This window comes from Lolium rigidum, chromosome 4 (assembly GCF_022539505.1).
Source record: "Lolium rigidum isolate FL_2022 chromosome 4, APGP_CSIRO_Lrig_0.1, whole genome shotgun sequence".
Classification (NCBI taxonomy): Eukaryota; Viridiplantae; Streptophyta; class Magnoliopsida; order Poales; family Poaceae; genus Lolium; species Lolium rigidum.
In genome coordinates this window covers 229,500,835-229,524,266 of record NC_061511.1, presented here as the reverse complement: position 1 = coordinate 229,524,266, position 23,432 = coordinate 229,500,835, and positions in this window count along the sequence as shown.

The window sequence follows — 23,432 nt, the reverse complement described above, 5'->3', positions numbered from 1 at the left end:
ATCTCAGATCGAATCTTCGCGATTGCGTCCAGCTCGACGGCGGTTGTGTTTGTGCTACTTACCAGTTGATGGCGTGTATTTCACACGTTCGTTGGGCAACCCCAAGAGGAAGGTATGATGCGCACAGCAGCAAGTTTTCCCTCAGAAAGAAACCAAGGTTTATCGAACCAGGAGGAGCCAAGAAGCACGTTGAAGGTTGATGGCGGCGGGATGTAGTGCGGCGCAACACCAGAGATTCCGGCGCCAACGTGGAACCTGCACAACACAACCAAAGTACTTTGCCCCAACAAAACAGTGAGGTTGTCAATCTCACCGGCTTGCTGTAACAAAGGATTAACCGTTTTGTGTGGAAGATGATTGTTTGCAGAGAAAATAGTAAAACGAGTATTGCAGCAGATTTGTATTTCAGTATTAAAGAATGGACCGGGGTCCACAGTTCACTAGAGGTGTCTCTCCCATAAGATAAAAGCATGTTGGGTGAACAAATTACAGTCGGGCAATTGACAAATAGAGAGGGCATAACAATGCACATACATGACATGATAAGTATAGTGAGATTTAATTGGGCATTACGACAAAGTACATAGACCGCCATCCAACCGCATCTATGCCTAAAAAGTCCACCTTCGAGGTTATCATCCGAACCCCTCCGAGTATTAAGTTGCTAACAACGGACAATTGCATTAAGTATGGTGCGTAATGTAATCAACAACTACATCCTCGGACATAGCGCCAATGTTTTATCCCTAGTGGCAACAAGCACAACACAACCTTAGAACTTTCGTCACTCGTCCCGGTGTCAATGCGGGCATGAACCCACTATCGAGCATAAGTACTCCCTCTTGGAGTTAAAAGTAAAAACTTGGCCAGAGCCTCTACTAGAAACGGAGAGCATGCAAGATCATAAACAACACATGTATAATAACTTGATAATTAACATGACATGGTATTCTCTATCCATCGGATCCCGACAAACACAACATATAGAATTACGGATAGATGATCTTGATCATGTTAGGCAGCTCACAAGATCCAACAATGAAGCACAATGAGGAGAAGACAACCATCTAGCTACTGCTATGGACCCATAGTCCAGGGGTGAACTACTCACTCATCACTCCGGAGGCGACCATGGCGGTGTAGAGTCCTCCGGGAGATGAATCCCCTCTCCGGCGGGGTGCCGGAGGAGATCTCCGGAATCCCCCGAGATGGGATCGGCGGCGACGGCGTCTCGGTAAGGTTTTCCGTATCGTGCTTTTTCGCATCGGGGTTTCGCGACGGAGGCTTTAAGTAGGCGGAAGGGCGAGTCGGGGGCTAACGAGGGGCCCACACTATAGGTCGGCGCGGCCGGGGCTTGGGCCGCGCCGCCCTATAGTCCGGCCACCTCGTGGCCCCACTTCGTGTGTTCTTCGGTCTTCCGGAAGCTCCGTGGAAAAATAGGCCCCGGGTCTTCGTTTCGTCCAATTCCGAGAATATTTCGTTACTAGGATTTCGAAACCAAAAACAGCAGAAAACGAGAACCGGCACTTCGGCATCTTGTTAATAGGTTAGTTCCGGAAAATGCACGAATATGACATAAAGTGTGCATAAAACATGTAGGTATCATCAATAATATGGCATAGAACATAAGAAATTATCGATACGTCGGAGACGTATCAAGCATCCCCAAGCTTAGTTCTGCTCGTCCCGAGCAGGTAAAACGATAACAAAGATAATTTCGGAAGTGATATGCCATCATAACCTTGATCATACTATTTGTAAACATATGTAGTGAATGCAGCGATCAAAACAATGGTGATGACATGAGTAAACAGGTGAATCATATAGCAAAGACTTTTCATGAATAGTACTTCAAGACAAGTATTAATGAGTCTTGCATAAGAGTTAACTCATAAAGCAATAAATCAAAGTAAAGGTATTGAAGCAACACAAAGGAAGATTAAGTTTCAGCGGTTGCTTTCAACTTGTAACATGTATATCTCATGGATAATAGTCAACATAGAGTAATATAACAAGTACAATATGCAAGTATGTAAGAATCAATGCACGGTTCACACAAGTGTTTGCTTCTTGAGGTGGAGAGAAATAGGTGAACTGACTCAACATAAAAGTAAAGAGAATGGTCCTTCAAAGAGGAAAGCATCGATTGCTATATTTGTGCTAGAGCTTTTATTTTGAAAACATGAAACAATTTTGTCAACGGTAGTAATAAAGCATATGAGTTATGAAAGTTATATCTTACAAGTTGCAAGTCTCATGCATAGTATACTAATAGTGCCCGCACCTTGTCCTAATTAACTTGGACTACCGGATCTTTGCAATGCACATGTTTTGACCAAGTGTCACAATGGGGTACCTCCATGCCGCTCGTACAAAGGTCTAAGGAGAAAGCTCGCATTTTGGATTTCTCGCTTTTGATTATTCTCAACTTAGACATCCATACCGGGACAACATGGACAACAGATAATGGACTCCTCTTTAATGCATAAGCATGTGGCAACAATTATTATTCTCATATGAGATTGAGGATATATGTCTAAACTGAAACTTCCACCATGAATCATGGCTTTAGTTAGCGGCCCAAAGTTCTTCTCTAACAATATGCATGTTCCAACCATGAAGGTGGTAGATCTCTCTTGCTTCAGACAAGACGGACATGCATAGCAACTCACATGATATCCAACAAAGAATAGTTGATGGCGTCCCCGAAACATGGTTATCGCTCAACAAGCAACTTAATAAGAGATAAAGTGCATAAGTACATATTCAATACCACAATAGTTTTTAAGCTATTTGTCCCATGAGCTATATATTGCAAAGGTGAATGATGGAGTTTTAAAGGTAGCACTCAAGCAATTTACTTTGGAATGGCGGATAAATACCATGTAGTAGGTAGGTATGGTGGACACAAATGGCATAGTGGTTGGCTCAAGTATTTTGGATGCATGAGAAGTATTCCCTCTCGATACAAGGTTTAGGCTAGCAAGGTTATTTGAAACAAACACAAGGATGAACGGTACAGCAAAACTCACATAAAAGACATATGGTAAACATTATAAGACTCCATACCGTCTTCCTTGTTGTTCAAAACTCAATACTAGATGTTATCTAGACTCTAGAGAAACCAAATATGCAAACCAAATTAGCAAGCTCTAAGTATTTCTTCATTAATGGGTGCAAAGTATATGATGCAAGAGCTTAAACATGAGCACAACAATTGCCAAGTATCAAATTATCCAAGACATTATAGCAATTTACTACATGTATCATTTTCCAATTCCAACCATATAACAATTTAACGAAGAAGAACTTCGCCATGAATACTATGAGTAGAGCCTAAGGACATATTTGTCCATATGCAACAGCGGAGCGTGTCTCTCTCCCATAAAGTGAATGCTAGGATCCATTTTATTCAAACAAAACAAAAAACAAAAACAAACCGACGCTCCAAGCAAAGTACATAAGATGTGGCCGAATAAAAATATAGTTTCGGGGGAGGAACTCGATAATGTTGTCGATGAAGAAGGGGATGCCTTGGGCATCCCCAAGCTTAGACGCTTGAGTCTTCTTAATATATGCAGGGGTGAACCACCGGGGCATCCCCAAGCTTAGAGCTTTCACTCTCCTTGATCATATTGCATCATACTCCTCTCTTGATCCTTGAAAACTTCCTCCACACCAAACTCGAAACAACTCATTAGAGGGTTAGTGCATAATAAAAATTCACATGTTCAGAGGTGACACAATCATTCTTAACACTTCGTACATTGCATAAAGCTACTGGACATTAGTGGATCAAAGAAATTCATCCAACATAGCAAAAGAGGCAATGCGAAATAAAAGACAGAATCTGTCAAAACAGAACAGATCCGTAAAGATTGATTTTATTAGGCCACCAGACTTGCTCAAACGAAAATGCTCAAATTGAATGAAAGTTGCGTACATATCTGTGGATCATGCTCGTAAATTGGCGTAATTTTCTGAGCTACCTACGGGGAGATAGACCCAGATTCGTGACAGCAAAGAAATCCGGAACCGCGCAGTAATCCAAATCTAGTACTTACTTTTCTATCAAAGACTTTACTTGGCACAACAAAACATAAAACTAAGATAAGGAGAGGTTGCTACAGTAGTAAACAACTTCCAAGACACAAATATAAAATAAAGTACTGTAGTAAAAACATGGGTTGTCTCCCATAAGCGCTTTTCTTTAACGCCTTTCAGCTAGGCGCGAAAGTGTTTCTCAAGTGTTATCGCGAGATGGAGCATTGATATCATAAGCTCCCCCATTTGTAGTGGTACTAGGGGCTTTGTCAATTTTAGGCCTATAATAATATTTCTTTGGTTTAGGCACTTTAGAGACATACATAAACTTTTGCTCCTTTCCCACATAAGCTTTCTCTCTAAACTGTAAAGATGAAAAGGTCGAACCCAAGGTTCCCATAGCTTTTTCAAGTTCGCCAATCCTATTAATTTGATTATCATGGTCAACACAAGTTCCTAGGACACTAATTCTTTCATCAATTCCTCCTAAGGATTTATCAAGTTCATCAGTTTTATCAAGTAATATCTCCAACTTAGTTTCAACACTCGGAAAATTTTTCTCTATTGTTTCCAATTTTTTCATAACATCCTCAAGGGAGGTTTCAATTTTAGTTTCATTAACAGGTGGTGTTCCAAATAAACTCTCAATAATGCAGCTAGCTTCTAAAGCGGGAGCACCTAGGAAGTTACCTCCCGCGAGACAATCAAGAACATATCTATTCCAGCTAGAGATACCAACATAAAAATTCCTGAGTAGAATAGTAGTGGAGTGTTTCTTAGTGCACCTATTATGGGCATCACTAATTCTATACCAAGCATCTTTTAAACATTCTCCCCCTTGTTGCTTAAATGAACGAACTTCAACTTCGGGATTACTCATTTTAGCGGTAGCAAATAAAGTAAACTAGATAAAGTAAATGCAAGTAAACTAATTTTTTTGTGTTTTCGATATAGCAAACAAGACAGTAAATAAAGTAAAACTAGCAACTAATTTTTTTGTGTTTTGATATAAGTGCAGCAAACAAAGTAGTAAGTAAAATAAAGCAAGACAAAAACAAAGTAAAGAGATTGAGAAGTGGAGACTCCCCTTGCGGCGTGTCTTGATCTCCCGGCAACGGCGCCGGAAAAAGAGCTTGATGGCGTGTATTTCACACGTTCGTTGGGCAACCCCAAGAGGAAGGTATGATGCGCACAGCAGCAAGTTTTCCCTCGGAAAGAAACCAAGGTTTATCGAACCAGGAGGAGCCAAGAAGCACGTTGAAGGTTGATGGCGGCGGGATGTAGTGCGGCGCAACACCGGAGATTCCGGCGCCAACGTGGAACCTGCACAACACAACCAAAGTACTTTGCCCCAACGAAACAGTGAGGTTGTCAATCTCACCGGCTTGCTGTAACAAAGGATTAACCGTATTGTGTGGAAGATGATTGTTTGCAGAGAAAATAGTAAAACGAGTATTGCACCAGATTTGTATTTCAGTATTAAAGAATGGACCGGGGTCCACAGTTCACTAGAGGTGTCTCTCCCATAAGATAAAAGCATGTTGGGTGAACAAATTACAGTCGGGCAATTGACAAATAGAGAGGGCATAACAATGCACATACATGACATGATAAGTATAGTGAGATTTAATTGGGCATTACGACAAAGTACATAGACCGCCATCCAACTGCATCTATGCCTAAAAAGTCCACCTTCGGAGTTATCATCCGAACCCCCTCCGGTATTAAGTTGCTAACAACGAGACAATTGCATTAAGTATGGTGCGTAATGTAATCAACAACTACATCCTCGGACATAGCGCCAATGTTTTATCCCTAGTGGCAACAAGCACAACACAACCTTAGAACTTTCTCGTCACTCGTCCCGGTGTCAATGCGGGCATGAACCCACTATCGAGCATAAGTACTCCCTCTTGGAGTTAAAAGTAAAAACTTGGCCAGAGCCTCTACTAGAAACGGAGAGCATGCAAGATCATAAACAACACATGTATAATAACTTGATAATTAACATGACATGGTATTCTCTATCCATCGGATCCCGACAAACACAACATATAGAATTACGGATAGATGATCTTGATCATGTTAGGCAGCTCACAAGATCCAACAATGAAGCACAATGAGGAGAAGACAACCATCTAGCTACTGCTATGGACCCATAGTCCGGGGGTGAACTACTCACTCATCACTCCGGAGGCGACCATGGCGGTGTAGAGTCCTCCGGGAGATGAATCCCCTCTCCGGCAGGGTGCCGGAGGAGATCTCCAGAATCCCCCGAGATGGGATCGGCGGCGACGGCGTCTCAGTAAGGTTTTCCGTATCGTGCTTTTTCGCATCAGGGGTTTCGCGACGGAGGCTTTAAGTAGGCGGAAGGGCGAGTCGGGGGCTAACGAGGGGCCCACACTATAGGTCGGCGCGGCCGGGGCTTGGGCCGCGCCGCCCTATAGTCCGGCCACCTCGTGGCCCCACTTCGTGTGTTCTTCGGTCTTCCGGAAGCTCCGTGGAAAAATAGGCCCCTGGGTCTTCGTTTCGTCCAATTCCGAGAATATTTCGTTACTAGGATTTCGAAACCAAAAACAGCAGAAAACGGAACCGGCACTTCGGCATCTTGTTAATAGGTTAGTTCCAGAAAATGCACGAATATGACATAAAGTGTGCATAAAACATGTAGGTATCATCAATAATATGGCATAGAACATAAGAAATTATCGATACGTCGGAGACGTATCACCAGTGTGTTCCCATCGGAATCGACCGTCTTGCCGATGAAGATGTGTAACCCGCCGATCGGGACGATGGAGAGCTTGACGGGGTTCGTCCTAGCCGGAATCCAGCACTCGTCCCGAGGAACGATAGGAAAGTTACCGACGTACTGGACATGCCCAACCGCTATGGAGTCGTTGAATCTTCCCACGGCGGAACCCTCCCGGTTCCGGCCTCCAGATGCTGCTGGCCCCATGGTGGGTGCCACTGTCATTGCCTATCGTTCCTCAGGACGAGTGCTTCAAATCAGTTCAGTCTGATCACCTTTGAACAACATATGCGCAATGCGTGGTCTCCAGCGCAACGTATCAAATTTAATCACCCTGAGGGGAATTTGTTCACAATCCAATGCTTTTGTCTTGGAGATTGGATCAAGGTGAGGGAAAGGGGGCCGTGGCTTTTCAGACATAATGCAGTTTGTATAGAAGAATATGATGGACTGATGTCTACCGATTTGATTGATCTGAATTTCTTTGAGACATGGGTTCAAATCCATAAACTACCAATTGGATATAGGAAGGATTCAATTGTTAAACATCTCTTGGATAAGAAAGGTGCAGAGGTCTTGAAAGTGGAGCTTGATTCAATGGGTATGGGTAACTTCGTCCGGGCTCGGGTAAAACTAGATGTCCGGAATGTGTTAGCTCGCTTTGTTTCTATCTCAAGAGGCGGAGAAAGAGAATTCAAATTGCAATATGAAAAGATACCTAAATTTTGTGGGGCTTGTGGTTTCTTTGGACACTCCCATATAGAATGTGGCTCGGGTGAACATGACGAGGCAAATCTAAAGTGGGGAGAATTCTTGAAGGTTGACTGGGAAACTTGGCATAGACGCGGTACTAACTTTGCAAGAGGAACTAGCTGGGGTGGTGGCAGGTCTGGCCGAAGTGGAGACCTCCCCTTTGGAGGCAGGGGTAGAGATTTGCGGGGTCGTGGGGGCCCGGTGATACCCCGAAGGCATAATCCAAATCTACCGGGAATGACGTCCGAGGATCCGGATCTCAAGGATACTACTACAAGTCCAGGGAAGATTAAGGACATGGATCTTGATAAGGATAACCTGAAGAACTCACTTGCAAAATGATCTTTGATTTTAATGGAAGATGAAAAGTTAGAATCCACCGTAGGAGAAAATCAGGAGAATCATAATTGGGAAGTGCCAATGGTTACATATGGGAAGACTCCAGCTGATCCTGTGACTCGAGAGGAAGCTAAAGACAGGAACAAAAGACCAAAGAAGCATGGAGTTGACTCCCCTTCACCCGGATCGGCGGGCTCGTTCGACGGGCCTGTCCGGTCGCAATGAGGATCATGCATGTGAACTGTCAGGGTGTAGGGAACGATCCGACAGTTTGATCGCTTTTGGACGTCCAAAGGCACCATGTTCCTGATGTGATGTTCTTATCGGAGACTCACTTAGATTCTTATCCGGAAGATTGTTTGAGAAGAAGGCTGGAGATGGATTTTCATATTGTCAATCCTAGTGCTACTACGAGTGGAGTTTTGTTACTGTGGAGAAGAGAATTACAATCCTACAAATATTTTCACATCCCAAGTATATTGACGTTCGTATTATTGAGGGAGATAATAAATTTGGAGACTGATAGGGTTGTATGGTGAACCCCATTGGGAGGATAAGCATTTGACTTGGGATCGGATTAGGGCGATGCATACTCAGTATAACCTTCCCTGGGTGATCATTGGTGATTTTAATGAAATTCTATACTCGCATAAAAAAGAAGGAGGAAACCCGAGATCTCAAAGAAGTATGCACGCTTTCCGTGATGCCCTGAATGATTGTGGCTTAGAGGATTTGGGTTGTTTAGGTGATACTTTCACGTGGAGGCAAGGTAGAATCAGGGAAATATTAGATCGTGTTATGGCTAATGAGGCCTGGGCGCAGATGCATCCGGGGGAAACTCTAAAAAACCTTGAGTTCATGCGCTCCGATCACCGTCCTATACTGCTTGACATGGAGGCTCAGCCGGCCCCGAACTACGACAATAGGGGTCCGAAAAGATTTGAAGCAAAGTGGTTTCATGAACAGAAGTTCAGAGAGGTGGTGCAACGTGCATGGAATGATGCTGCCGTGCGAGCGCCAAGTGTTGGCGTGTTGGGCAAGCTAGGGGTTCTGCATGGCGAACTGCATGCTGGGACGACGCTGTTCTCAAGAAGCCAAAGAAGCGGATTAGGCAAGCTCAACGTGATTTGGATAATGCGCTCAGTGGACCAATGAATGATGAAAACGAAGCTATTGCAAAGGAAAAGGCTGCCCTCATTGAGCTTCTCTTGGAGCAACAGGAGGTCCATTGGCTGCAACGATCTAGGGCCAATTGGCTTAGGCAAGGAGATAGAAACACGTCTTTTTTTCACCAGTTTGCTTCGGCTCGCAAGAAAAAGAACCGTATCCTTAAACTGAAGAATGACCAAAATATTTGGGTGGAAGGTACGGAGACTTTAAAACCTTTGATTTTGGAGTATTTTTCTAATCTGTTTTCTTCGGAGGTTCATATGACCGATCCTGCGGTGCTTAATAAAATTGTTCCTAAGGTTGATCAAGATATGAATGATAAGCTGTTGGCTCCTTTCTCTTATGAAGATGTTAAGAAGGCTATTTTCGGTATTGGTGATTTGAAAGCTCCAGGACTAGATGGCCTCCATGCAATTTTTTATAAGAAGTTCTGGGATCTGTTTGGTGATGAGATATCTCAGAAAATTTTACAAGCTCTGAATACAAGTATTATTCCGGATGGTTGGAATGATACTATAATCGTCCTTATTCCAAAGGTGGACGATCCTGAGTTGGTTACTCAATATAGACCAATCAGCTTATGTAATGTGATTTATAAGATCATATAAAAAATGTTGGCTGTTAGATTGAAGGCAATTCTCCCTGAAGTCATTTCTCTAATGCAAAGCGCATTTGTGCCTGGGCAGCTTATTACAGATAATGTTCTGGTGTCCTACGAGAGTATTCATATGATTAAGAATAAACGTGCCGGGGCGATGGGAGCTTGTGCGGTAAAATTTGATATGCATAAGTCCTATGATCGTGTGGAGTGGATATTTCTGGAAAATATGATGAGAAAGCTCGGTTTTGCTGAGAGGTGGGTAGCTCTCATGATGGCCTGTGTCAGGTCTGTGAGATATCATGTCAGATTCAATTCTGAGGAGACTGAGATGTTTGTTCCTACCAAAGGGCTCCGTCAGGGAGATCCTCTCTCTCTGTATCTGTTCCTTATTTGTGCTGAAGGATTATCTGGTCTTTTGTTGTATGAAGAAAAAGTTGGTGGCATCGATGGGGTTAGGGTGTGCAGAAATGCACCGTCAGTTTCACACTTTTTTATTTGTTGATGATTCCCTTATTCTCATGAAGGCGGACATGAACAATGCAACTTCCCTACAACAAGTTCTAGATACCTATTGTGCCAATTCAGGTCAGTTGGTGAGTTTGGCTAAGTCAAGTATCTTTTTTCTCCTGATACTAATGCTTTACTACGAGCTAAAATTTGTGAGGCGCTTCATATTGATACGAAAGCTCTCTCGGATAAATATTTGGGTCTCCCTGCTCTTGTGGGAGCAGATAAAACTGATTGTTTTGAGCACTTCATTGAGAGGATTATTTAGAGAATAAATGGCTGGAAGGAAAAGTGTCAATCTATAGGGGGGAAGAAATTCTGCTAAAGGCTGTGGCGCAGGCTATTCCAGTTTATGCTATGTCAGTGTTTCTAATTCCTAAGGGGATTTGTAAGAAGATGACTGATGCAATTGCCCAATTTTGGTGGGGTGACGACGAGAATGATAAGAAGATGCATTGGCTTGCTTGGTGGAAGATGTGCTATCCGAAGAGTGAGGGTGGTATGGGCTTCCGTGACTTCCATTCTTTTAATCTTGCCATGCTATCAAAACAAATTTGGCGTTTGATTTGTGACCCTGATTCTCTGTGTGCTAAAGTTCTTCGGGCTAAATACTCATGGAAATATTCTTAAGGTGGGACCAAAAGGGGGTTCCTCCTTCACTTGACAGAGCATTGTTGCAGGCCTTGCTACATTCAAAAGGGGATGTATTTGGAGGATTGGCACTGGTGAAAATGTTGATATCTTCTTAGACCCTTGGATTCCCTCAGACTCTGATAGAAGGATCATTACTCCTAGGGGGAAGATTACGCAGAGGAAGGCGGCGAAGCTGATTGACCCGCTAACTGGGACATGGGATGAAGGCCTCCTTCGTAGGCTTTTCCTTTCTGCTGATGTTAACTGAATTCTGCAAGTTCCTCTGAATATTCATGGGTTTGATGACTTTGTTGCATGGCACTATGACAAGAATGGCCGTTTTTCTGTTCGTTCCGCATACCATCTTCAATGGACACATTCTTTTGGCCCTTATGCAAGCCAACTTGCCCTGCCAAGGACATCAATCAATAACCTGGTATGGAAAGAATTATGGAAGCTTAAACTTCCGAGTAAAATCAAAATCTTCACTTGGAGGGCTCTCCATGGACTTCTACCTCTGAAATCTATATCGGTAAACAGACATGTTGGAACTAGTGGTGAATGTCCAATTTGCCACCAGGCTCCTGAGGATATTAGGCACCTACTGTTTCAATGTATTCATGCGAGGGAATTATGGTCACTATTTGGGCTTGAGGAGATTGTTGACGAAGCTCTCGTTGTTGACTTATCCGGCTATGATGTTCTTGAGCATGTGATTAGAATGCCAAGTGTGCCACTCCATGACTTTCAGTTTGGTCTCAAGGAAACATCGGTTATTGCATGCTGGTACTTATGGTGGCTTCGGCGAAAAAGAACACATGATGAAACCATCCCGCCTATGGTGCAATGCAAGATGTGTGTGCTGGCCATTGCCTCAAATTCATCTAAGGGAGCGAATAGTAGAACAAGACGAGACCAAGTGGTGCAAACCTGATTTACACCAAGTTAAAGTCAATGTTGGTGGGTCTTTTTCCGCAGATTCCTTACTAGGTTCTGTGGGAGCAGTTCTTAGAGACTCCAATGGTAAGTTTATAGCCGACGTGGCCATTTACTTTCCACATATGGCCTCGGCTAAACTAGCTGAAGCAAGAGCAATGGAAGATGGTCTAATTCTTGCTAATCGGATGGGTTGCTCGGATATTATTGCGGAATCGGACTCAATTGATATTGTGGAGGCATGCTCTGGAGATATGAGATGGTTCGACGAGGCTGCAACGGTGTTTGCTGATTGTGTGGACCTTTGCACACTCATCGGACGTGTGAAATTGAAGCATTGTTTTAGGGAAGCTAATAGTGTAGCCCATGAGTTAGCTAGGCATGGCTTGTCCACTAGATCTACTTGTATTTGGGTCGATGAACCCCCCAGCTTCCTCCTTCCCTCTATTCTGAACGATGTAACTATTATGTAACTTTTGGACCCGGCAGATTTCAGACGCACTCTTTTCCTTCCAGGGTACCTAAGGGGGCTGGAAGGTTTTAAATGAGACGGCCTGCTGGTGGTTATATATATATTTGAACTTTCAAAAAAAAAGACCGCTGCAGCTCGTGGATTAGTCATGCTAACCTTGTTTAAATTAATTATTAATTTGTGGACTATGGTGAATTATGAGAAGAATGAAGTATCAATCAGGTGCTAGAGAAAATTAATTATGAAGGTACGATTGTAGATTTTATTTCAAGAAATATACCAGACCGATGATGCTTTTCGGTACAACACGAGGTTCCTTTGTTACTTTAGTGTTAAATTTACACTTTTAAAATAAATACTTGATACATTTTCTGAAGTTATATAGTAGTATTTAAGTAAACATATGATTTCTATTGAGTTTGAACAAAAAAAAGAGCCTCATTTTGTAACTCGCACCGGGGCCCCCAAATTCTGGAGACGGGTTGCTTCTATCAACAACAACTGGACCGCCCGGTGGGATAAGCCACACCACCATCTGCGGGCCTCCCGGGTTTGCCGGATCTAGACCATGTCGTTGGTAATACCCATAAAATATACCCACAACATCGGACATGCACATATGCTGGGTGATATCATCATTAACCAACGCATATAGGCACCGCGTCATTGTACAATTGAGTAAGGAATGCCATCACGAATCAGATGCTCGTCAAACCGAACAATTCAACAAATCCGACCGACATATGCCGTCTCCGACGAACAGTAGCGGACCCAGCCCAAAAATCTAGTGGAGGGCTTCGTGAGCGGGGCATTATTACTTGACTAAGTGGGGCCCATATAGTAAAATAGTAGGCTTCAAAGCTATAAAAGCAAAAATTGACTGGGGGTTTAGGGCCCCACTAGAGTCAACGTGGGTCCGCTCCTGCCGACGAACACGGATTTCCTATACACCGACCAGGTCGGCGCGTACCGCGCGCCGCACACCCCCGCGCGCGGTACGGGCCAGCCCAGTTCGGGTGTTGGGCCAGCTGGCCGTTTTCTTTGTTGAGTTTTTTTTTCTGTTCTGTATTTTTCATTTCTGTTTTTTTCTTTTCTGTTTTTTCTTATATGATTTAAAAATGTTAAAATTAAAACAAATTATAAAAATATAATTTCAAATTTTTGAATTTAAAAATGTTTAAATTGAAAATTGTTCAAATCCAAAAAATTGCCCAAATTTGAAAATTGTACAAATCTGAAAATTGTTCATTTCTAAAAAAATTCAAATTTTAAAATTGTTCAAATCGAAAAAATGTTCAAATTTGAAATTTGATTTGTTCAATAAAAATATTCAGCTTTAAAAACTATTTAAATTATGTTTTTTTAAATTATTCAGATTTTGAAAATCCGTTCAAATTTTAAAACTTTTCAGATCTAAAAATTATTTAAGTTTTAAAACTGTTCATATTTCGAAAAAATCTGGAAATTTTATTTTTCTAAAAAATGTTAGATTATGAAAAAGAAAATATTAGTAACAAAAAAGAAACAGAAAAAAGGAAAAAAAAAAGAAAAAAAGAAATGGATGGGCTTCGAGAGTGGTTCGGCCCAGGTCCAGTCCGTATCCCCGGCCCGGCGAGCAGATACAGCGGTTCGGGATCGATCGCAACGCAGTACTCGGGAAACGACTCGCTGGCGCGCGCGCGCCAGGAAGTTTCCGTTTCGCTGAACGATTCCATCGATGGGCTCAGCCCAAATACGCGATCGCTAGCTGCCCGTTCGGGTCGTCTGTCGTCTCTTCTGTCACGTTTGTGTCGCGTCCCCGCGCGAGACGTGGTCTGGCTCTTGACCAAGTAAACTAGCATGCGCGCGTGCTCACCTAGAAGAATAGTTCTAGCTTGGAGGACGTGTGTCTTAGCTACTAGCTCATTTGTTTGCATGATTCATCCATTCTATTTTTCTCTGTATTTCTCATTGGTATTTTTTCATTTTTTTCCTTCTATTTCCTTATTATTTTTTCTTTTAAAGTAAGTTTCTTTGCTTTGTTTTTTCCTCATTTAGTCTACAAAAGTGCTTCCTTTTCATAGTGGGATGTGTATTACGGGAGTAATTTTTACATCATTTTTTTATTTTCTTACCGTTCAATATTAAAATATATTTTTCTTCTATTTTATGTTTCGTTTGGTCCAAAAAATCATGTTTCGCATGTCTCATGTTATGTTTTCCTTCTGCAGAACTTTTGTTCTTGTTCTCCTACATTTAGGCTATTGTCCCCTCATCTAGGATGACGTTCCCCCCTCTAGCATGTTGTTCTCCTACGTTTAGGTTGTTGTTCCCCTCCACCTAGCATGTTGTTCTTCTCCATCTAGGTTGTTGTTCCCCTCTATTCAGGCTCTTGTTCCCCCATTTCTAGCCTGTTGTTGTTCTTTGTTTGGACTCTTGTCCCCTTCAACCTAGGTTGTTGTTCCCCTCTGTCTAGGTTGTTGTCCCCCCTCTAGCAATTTTGTTCTCCTACGTCTAGGTTGTTGTTCCCCTCCGCCTAGCCTGTTGTTCTCATCCGTTAAGTTTGTTGTTCCCCTTCGTCCACGCTCTTGTTCCCTTCCGTCTAGCCTGTTGTTCTCCTACTTCTAGGCTGTTGTTCCCCTCCTCCTAGCGTGTTGTTCCCCTCCATCCAGGCTCTTGTTCCCCTCCGTCTAGCATGTTGTTCTCCTACGTCTAGGATGTTGTTCCCCTTCGCCTAGCTTGTTGTTCCCCTCTATTCAGGCTCTTGTTCCCCCATTTCTAGCCTGTTGTTGTTCTTTGTTTGGACTCTTGTCCCCTTCAACCTAGGTTGTTGTTCCTCTCTGTCTAGGTTGTTGTCCCCCCTCTAGCAATTTTGTTCTCCTACGTCTAGGTTGTTGTTCCCCTCCGCCTAGCCTGTTGTTCTCATCCGTCAAGTTTATTGTTCCCCTCCGTCCACGCTCTTGTTCCCTTCCGTCTAGCCTGTTGTTCTCCTACTTCTAGGCTGTTGTTCCCCTCCTCCTAGCGTGTTGTTCCCCTCCATCCAGGCTCTTGTTCCCCTCCGTCTAGCATGTTGTTCTCCTACGTCTAGGATGTTGTTCCCCTTCGCCTAGCTTGTTGTTCCCCTCCGTCCAAGCTCTTGCTCCCCTTCATCTAGTATGTTGTTCTCCTACGTCTAGGTTGTTGTTCCCCTCCATCTAGCCCGTTGTTCTCCTACGTCTAGGTTATTGTTCCCCTCCGACTAGCCTATTGTTCCCCTTCGTCCAGGTTCTTGTTCCCCTCCGTCTAGCCTATTGTTCCCCTACGTCTTGGTTGTTGTTCCCCTCCATCTAGCATGTTGTTCTTCTGTTGTTCCCAGGGACGGATTCAAGGGGGGACGAGCGGGGGCGACGCCCCCCCTATCGATCGCTCCGATCTTAATACTAGCGATGAAACCTCGGTGTAATATGGTCTCGATGAGTAATTTCGCCCCCCCTGATCACATTGTCATGCAGCCCGACTATCTTTTCCTGTAAAAAGGGCCAAATCTCTAACTCTCCAAGCCCATCTGTAGCGGGTCAAAACCCACAACCAAGGACGGATTGAACTAGCCCACCATCGGAATTCGGAAAATGAAGCGACAACTGATGACATATTCAGTTTTCTCGCTACACACGATCGCATCTACCATATCGATTCCTTTTCATACCTGCGTTCGTCGTCTGCCGCCGCGGTCTAGGGCAGTTTTGCTCTGCTTCTCTGCAGCTTCCAATGACAGACCGACGCACAGCTGCACGGCCGGTCGGCCTCGCGCGGCCAGCATTAACGGCAGGGTAGGGAAGAAGCGGTTAGTTCACTCTGGTGTCATGTTTTTCCAGAATACCCTGTCTTCTTATTTTCAAGCAAGTTCGTCCTTAGGTGTAGCTTATCTCCTGATTAATTTGTGCATTTACATCGAATGGAAGTACAAATATAGAGCTGCATACGACAAAATTTCGTGATCTTATTTTCTTCTAGAAGCACCCGACAATTTTCGTGCTAGTTCTTGCCCCCCCTATGCCCAATTTCTGGCTCCGTCCCTGGTTGTTCCCCTCCGTCCAGGCTCTTGTTCCCCTCCGTCTAGCATGTTGTTCTTCTGTTGTTCCCCTCCGTCCAGGCTCTTGTTCCCCTCCGTCTAGCATGTTGTTCTTCTGTTGTTCCCCTCCGTCCAGGCTCTTGTTCCCCTCCGTCTAGCATGTTGTTCTTCTGTTGTTCCCCTCCATCCAGGCTCTTGTTCCCCTCCGTCTAGCATGTTGTTCTTCTGTTGTTCCCCTCCGTCCAGGCTCTTGTTCCCCTCCGTCTAGCATGTTGTTCTTCTGTTGTTCCCCTCCGTCCAGGCTCTTGTTCCCCTCCGTCTAGCATGTTGTTCTTCTGTTGTTCCCCTCCGTCCAGGCTCTTGTTCCCCTCCGTCTAGCATGTTGTTCTTCTGTTGTTCCCCTCCGTCCAGGCTCTTGTTCCCCTCCGTCTAGCATGTTGTTCTTCTGTTGTTCCCCTCCGTCCAGGATCTTGTTCCCCTCCGTCTAGCATGTTGTTCTTCTGTTGTTCCCCTCCGTCCAGGCTCTTGTTCCCCTCCGTCTAGCATGTTGTTCTTCTGTTGTTCCCCTCCGTCCAGGCTCTTGTTCCCCTCCGTCTAGCATGTTGTTCTCCTATGTCTAGGTTGTTGTTCCACTCCATCTAGGCCGGTTATCCTCCTCTGTCTAGGTTCTTGTTCCCTTCCATCTTGCTATTTTCCCCATTCATTTAGGTTTTTGTTTCCCAACGCCTAGGTCGTTGTTTCCTTCTGTTTAGGTTGTTGTTTTCCTTTGTCTAGGCTCTTGTTCCTCTCCATCTAGGTTGTTGTTCCCCAACATATAGGCTCGTGTTCCCTGGTGAATAATTAGTAGTTCCCCGATAAATAGTTAGTTGTTTCCTAGTGTATATGTATTTATTCTTTCGTTTAAAAAGTTTTGTCGCTCAAACTCTACAAAATCATAGTGATTTTTTCCTTTTATTCCTTTATTCTGAAATTTTTGTTCTCTTGATTCAAAAAATACGTTCCATAAATTAATAGTTTATATTGTCGGTGATCTAGTTTTTGTCTGATTATAGTTTCGAATTTATACCTTCACGTTTTCCCCCAAACCTGTGCATGTATTGGTGCAGCCAACTTACGTGATGCTAACTACGTTGATGCATGCATGTGCATGAATTTTGCGTCAAGGCGCGCATGCTGATGTGAGGATGACATCACTGATGCGCACGTGCATGGATTTAGCAGCAAAGTGTCATACAGCAAACTACATCGATCAATACTAGCTGTTGCAAGAGTACTAGCGCTGATATACAGTTGTAGATACTGACCGAGACTAGCTGTAGTCTGTAGAGAGACAGCGACATCCACACTTGCAACCGCTCACGTCCGCGTTGAGTGCAGCCAGTTCTGTTCGTTTTTTAGTCCCACATCGGAACTTTAGAAAGAAACGGAGCGGTTTATATACCTGGCTCTCTCCAATATCGTACGAGCCAACTGGTCGAATAAATGAGCGACGGTCCAAAGTAGCCCACGCGTAGAACGCTGTACTACATGGGCCGCCGAAAGAAAGCCTGTTCTACCCAATCTTCGAGCGACATGAGAGATAGGAGGCGCGCGGGCGCTAGGGAGGAGCACCCAGTACTCGTCGTCGCCCTCCTCCGGTACTCGGAGCTCCTCCTCCGGCACCGCGCCGGTCCCCTCCCTCAGCCCCAAAACCCTAGTCCGCCCACTACGGTGCAGACGCGGGGCCTCACTCCCGAGCTCAGAAGATGGACGACAGCCATCGTGGGAAGGCGGCAAAGAAGAGAGACTCCTCGCCAGCTGATTCGGAGGCGTCACGTGGAACCGAGACGGAGAGGGAGGCAAAGAAGAAGAGAATTGCGCCGGGGGAGGAGATGGAGGTCGCCCAGCTTGCCCGTCCACAGATGAGAGGAGCTGGAGGTAATTTTCGCCCCCAATCTATTTTCCCGATAGATCGTTGCATACGTACTGGGTGTACGTTTACTTGTTCCTTGTGTACAATTTTCTTCAGATGATGATCAGGACGAGTCCGTGACACAAACACATGCAGTTGAGGAGGAGGATGAGTTCAAACCGAAATCTCCGATCAGCATGCCCTACATCCCTGACGAGCTAAAAGATCCGACTGCCTATCCAGCGACACTAGCCTCCTTCAAGGAGGCCGAAGTCAAATACAATGCAAAATTACGTAAACCCCTACCCCAATTAATCCCTCTACTCTTCTCAGGTTAATTCGCAACCCAACATTGTGCATTCTTAGTTAGTTTGCTTGATGTACATTCTCTGCAGGCCGTCGGTACCGCCTATTTAGTGTGCCGCGTGAGCCCGAGGTGGCGCCTTCATGCCTGGTTCATCAACGGCATCTTCTTCCGATCCGTGAACCTGCAAAAAAAGCGGTGCTTCGTGCTGCCAAATCTATCGTCAGGCTCTCATCTTCTGTCGGTGCGTGCCTATGTTGTAGCATCTTGCTTGCTTGTGCTGATTAATATTTGCAGATGGGGGGGGCTAGCTAGCGGCTGGCCAGCAGTTGTGATTTTCTGATTGATATTTGCAGACGGGAAGCCGCTGGCCAGCTGCTGCGGTTTATGGGTTGACTGGGAGGAGGAGAGCAAGACAGGCATCGTTTTGACGACCGCGCATCTGATTCGATCAAAGCATCCCACCCAAAACCACTGGGAAGGCACAGACGAATACAATACTAAATCTAACGTGAGTTCCTTTCTTAACATCCTTCATTTATTCACTTGTATTGTTTGTTCTGTCTTATAGTATGAAAGAACTAATAGCACTACTTTAAACTGATTAATTAATCAACCGTGGCACTGAATCAGGTTACCTATTCAGTGTAAATTCTTGTTTTGGATTGTTGAAATTTATTCATGTTTAAGTAGCACAGAATTAACAGCTTGATATGCTGAAGCTTATTTCTTCTAACCCAAATTATGTTTGCATTATAATTTGTGAATGTGCTTGATAATTTTGTACATGGTACTTGGGAGGATGGCTAAGAGGAGATAGATAAAATAATAAGCTGTACTATAGTCTTTGAACCATAAGAAATTTCACCTTGCCCCCAACATGTGACTGATTTCTTCTTTCATCTTTCATGACACCGAGGTACTTAACAAATCCGAATGGGATGCCTATTTGTATCCTATGAAGGTGCTTAATGATAAGCGTTATAGTGCTGAATCACATGTTGCCCAGTGCATTACACCGACGTACGCCTCATTAGTTGTAGTCAATGTATACAAGTCAAAGCCCCAATATTTTTGCGTATTTGCTGTGAGTTGATGCCCTCCAACTGCTTGTTGTTATGCTTATGACAACTGAAACTATTTTGTCCAGTATAGTTATTTACTCGATTTTAGATGCTTGTTGCATCTTACATGCATGTGAACGGGAGTTGTAAGAAAAGATGTATGTCCATTCTGCTGAAGTAACTACTTGTTGCTGCTTGTTGCATCTTGGTCTGAGAAAGCACAAGCCATGTTTGATTTTCGGTTTGAGAGAGATCTAGACCTTGGTTCTGATTTCACTTTTCCCCTTCGAAGGAGTGATGCAGGACCTTGATCCTGTTGATTTCTTGGTCAAGTGATTCAGGTCAAAATCAATTTTTCTTCTGGCCATTCGGTCCCCTGGTACCAAATGAGAAGCCCATCATTGCTGTTGGAGACAGTAGTAAATTCAAATCCGGATTGTATTGGCCCAAGTCAGGTTATGTGCGCAGTTCTTGTCCAAGTAGAATAGCTTTTATCTCATAATCCTACTCAGATGTGAGGTCTTAGTTGCATATATATAAATACATGTATATGCCCTGTACAATTATTACCAGAGAGAGAAGTGAAACAAGGAGACGACACACACATTATGTCAGTCTTGCGAGCAGGACCTTTGTGTTAGCTACTAAGTATTTATCACGTCTTGTTTGCTAAACTCAAATGGTAGTTTAGTGTCATAATATTTGTAGCTGCTGTTTCAGGTTATTGTTCACTTGCTGGATGGCACCACTGCAGATGGCCATTACCTCTACCACCAGGAGCATTATGATCTTGCCTTTTTTAAGGTTAGCGTGGATGAACATGTTGAGTTGCCCCTTTTCAGTGTCAGCGTGCATTGTGGCCAAGACGTTTTCAGGCTTGGAAGAGATGACCATATGAATTTAAGGATAACCCATGGTAGGGTGGAAGATCGGAATCCAGTAATTTATGAGAGGCATCACTACATGTACTTTCTCCATCAAAAAAATGATTGCCTTTCCCATCAAAAGAAGGATAATTACATTTCCCATGAAAAAAATGACGAGGTACTTAATTCCAACTCTTATGGTTTACAATTAAATGGCTGCTATTTTGTTGGTGTGAGTTGTAATTGTTGTTATATATTTGTCCACTATTGTAGTGTGATGATGATGGAGGGTCTGTCATTGATTTGGATGGGAAGGTCTCTGGACTGGTTAACAAGAACCTTGAAAATTCTTTTGTACCTTCTTGTATCTTGGATAAATGTGTGGATTTGTGGCGCAAGTTTCGGTACGACTTTCCCCATGGTGCTTCTGTTTTTTCTACTTGTTATTTGAGTTGATAAACACAATTGACTTGATTAATGATTGTTTCCATGCATGGCTTGTACATTTCCACCTTGATTAAGGATTTTTCCGTATACCATCTTTATATGTGTTGTTGATGTGTTAATGATTATGTTTGGTAAAGGTGCTGCATCCCTCGGCTCCATTTAGGAATGAAATTTAGTTCTATCAAGTTTCTAGACCCAATACAAATTGAGAACATGTGGCGCTTGTATAAAATCGAGGACGGCCTTATTGTTAAAGAGGTATATAGTTGTTTCCTGTTATTTAGTATTGCTAGAACTGTTCCTGATATGCATATTATGGAGTAATAATCATGGTAATTGGACATTAGGTGTCAAAAGAATCACATGCTGAGAAACTTGGAATCTGCATTGGTGATATTATTGAATGTTTTAATGGAGAACGCGTATCTACTACAGTTGAGGTAGGTGCATATATAAATAAGTTTCAAATAAAATGGAATGAGATTATATATTTATATTGCACTTCATGCTCTTGACTTTTGTATTTATTTTTTTAGTTGGAAAACATGTTGCTGGACAGATGCAGGGACCATTTAGATCAAGGAGGTCAACTGAATGATAAAATAGATGTTTCAGTGAGTTACTTTTAAGTTTGAACTTTTAGCTATGATTTGCTTGATTAGTGGCGATCATAGCACTAACAAATAATACTGTTGACTTTACAGATTCAAGTATTTCACGCAGAGGAACGTCTGCGAAGAAATATAAGTTTGATTGTAGATGTATCAGATGGTGGAGAGGTCGTTAAAAGAAGTAAACATCTCCTCTTTTAACATAGCTTAGTCAATTCTGATTGCGAATCTGAAGTTATCACATTTGCTGCTTCTGTAGATTTAGTATGTTTTAAATCAAACTTGAAGGTTATATCTGTTATGCAATAGACTTGTCGATTATATTCATGCAGGTCGTACCTTAGAAATTGAGAGGGGGGGGGGGGGGAATGTGAAATCTTAAACTAGGCCTCACATAGAGGAAAATGTAATTACAGAAATCATATTAAGAAATAGGCTCACTATGTCGGCTTGCTCATCTGAGTTCTGCTGGGCTGGTGTCTCCACTTATTGTGCTCAGCCGGCAGCCAATGTGAAATCTTAAACTAGGCCTCACATAGAGGAAAATGTAATTACAGAAATCATATTAAGAAATAGGCTCACTATGTCGGCTTGCTCATCTGAGTTCTGCTGGGCTGGTGTCTCCACTTATTGTGCTCAGCCGGCAGCCACCCCTAGTTCTTACTGTTTTTTGTGACTGGTGTCGTACTTTTATTTTATTAGATGGGGCTGGCGTTTCACTTTGTTCTTTTCAAATCATGTCAGTAAAGTGATAGCATTCGTCTTAATAAAGATGTTTTTATTTGTGTAGGAACTTACCCCATCACTGCTATAGAAGGGATGCCTGCTTCAGGCCAATCTAGCCAAAATGTGGCAGGTAAGTAAAGTATATTAAACGTGCACATATCTACTAATATATTAGCAAAATGTAGTACACACACTAAAATTCAAATTGTTGGATGTTATGAAACAACATAGCACATAACCTTAATGTCATATGAAGTAATTTGAGAGAAACATATAATATGCACACAAACATGAGTAGATCATTTTAAATTTGCACTATCTGAACTGAAACCCACAAGCATGAAAACAGAACAGACCATACCACATTGTTTTAGCATTGTCGAGCATTCATGAGCAGTATTAACATGCATTCCACCACTTCAGCAAGAAAAATAGAAATCACAAAACATTATGTAGTATCCCCCTGGCCCTGAGGCTAGGCCTCTCTCGAACAACTCATTGTAAACCTCTATGGTGATCTCCCTACATTGGTAAAGTTTGATCCACTAGTCTAAGAGGAAAAGTGTTACCTGATGCCCTTGTATTCAAGTGTTGCTATCTAGCCCTCCGCTCCAAAGTAAGTGTCACAAGTTTGTCTAGATTCACATGTATCTACGCACTAAAATGTGTCTAGATACTGTGAATCTAGACAAATATGCGACGCTTATTTTGGAACGGAGAGAATATATCAGAATGAACGTACTGAAGTCTGAACAATATTTCATACAGGCCCAGTCCACTCCAACAAAAGATGGTACTGGAAGCCACAAACCAAGGAAGAAAAGTGTAGTTGGCTCAGCTGAAATGGAACTCTGGTCGGTTCCTTCATCCGTCATATGTAGATTTTACAAAATTTAAACATGTCTTTTGGCTGAATACATGGTGTACCCCAAAGAGATGATGTGTAATATTACTGGGGTCACAGTAACATCTTATGTAGATCCTGAGATGGTCTGTTGCTCTGTTTAACTATGTGTAGGAGTACTTGTCTTGATTGGATGTTTAGTGTCTTATTTGTGCTTACTTGTGATAAGTTAATTGTCTTGACTGGTTATATCCTTGTGATTTTACTCTTGTCTCTGCATTGCATATTTGAAACTGGATGTGGTTAAGCACACATTATGCATATCCTGCTATGATCAAGCATACATATGTGTTCTGCCCAAGTCAAGTTAGTTTCGTCTTACTAAGTTAGCCTTGCCAGTTTTTTTTTATGAGCTTAGATCGTGGTTTTAATGCACCCTGCC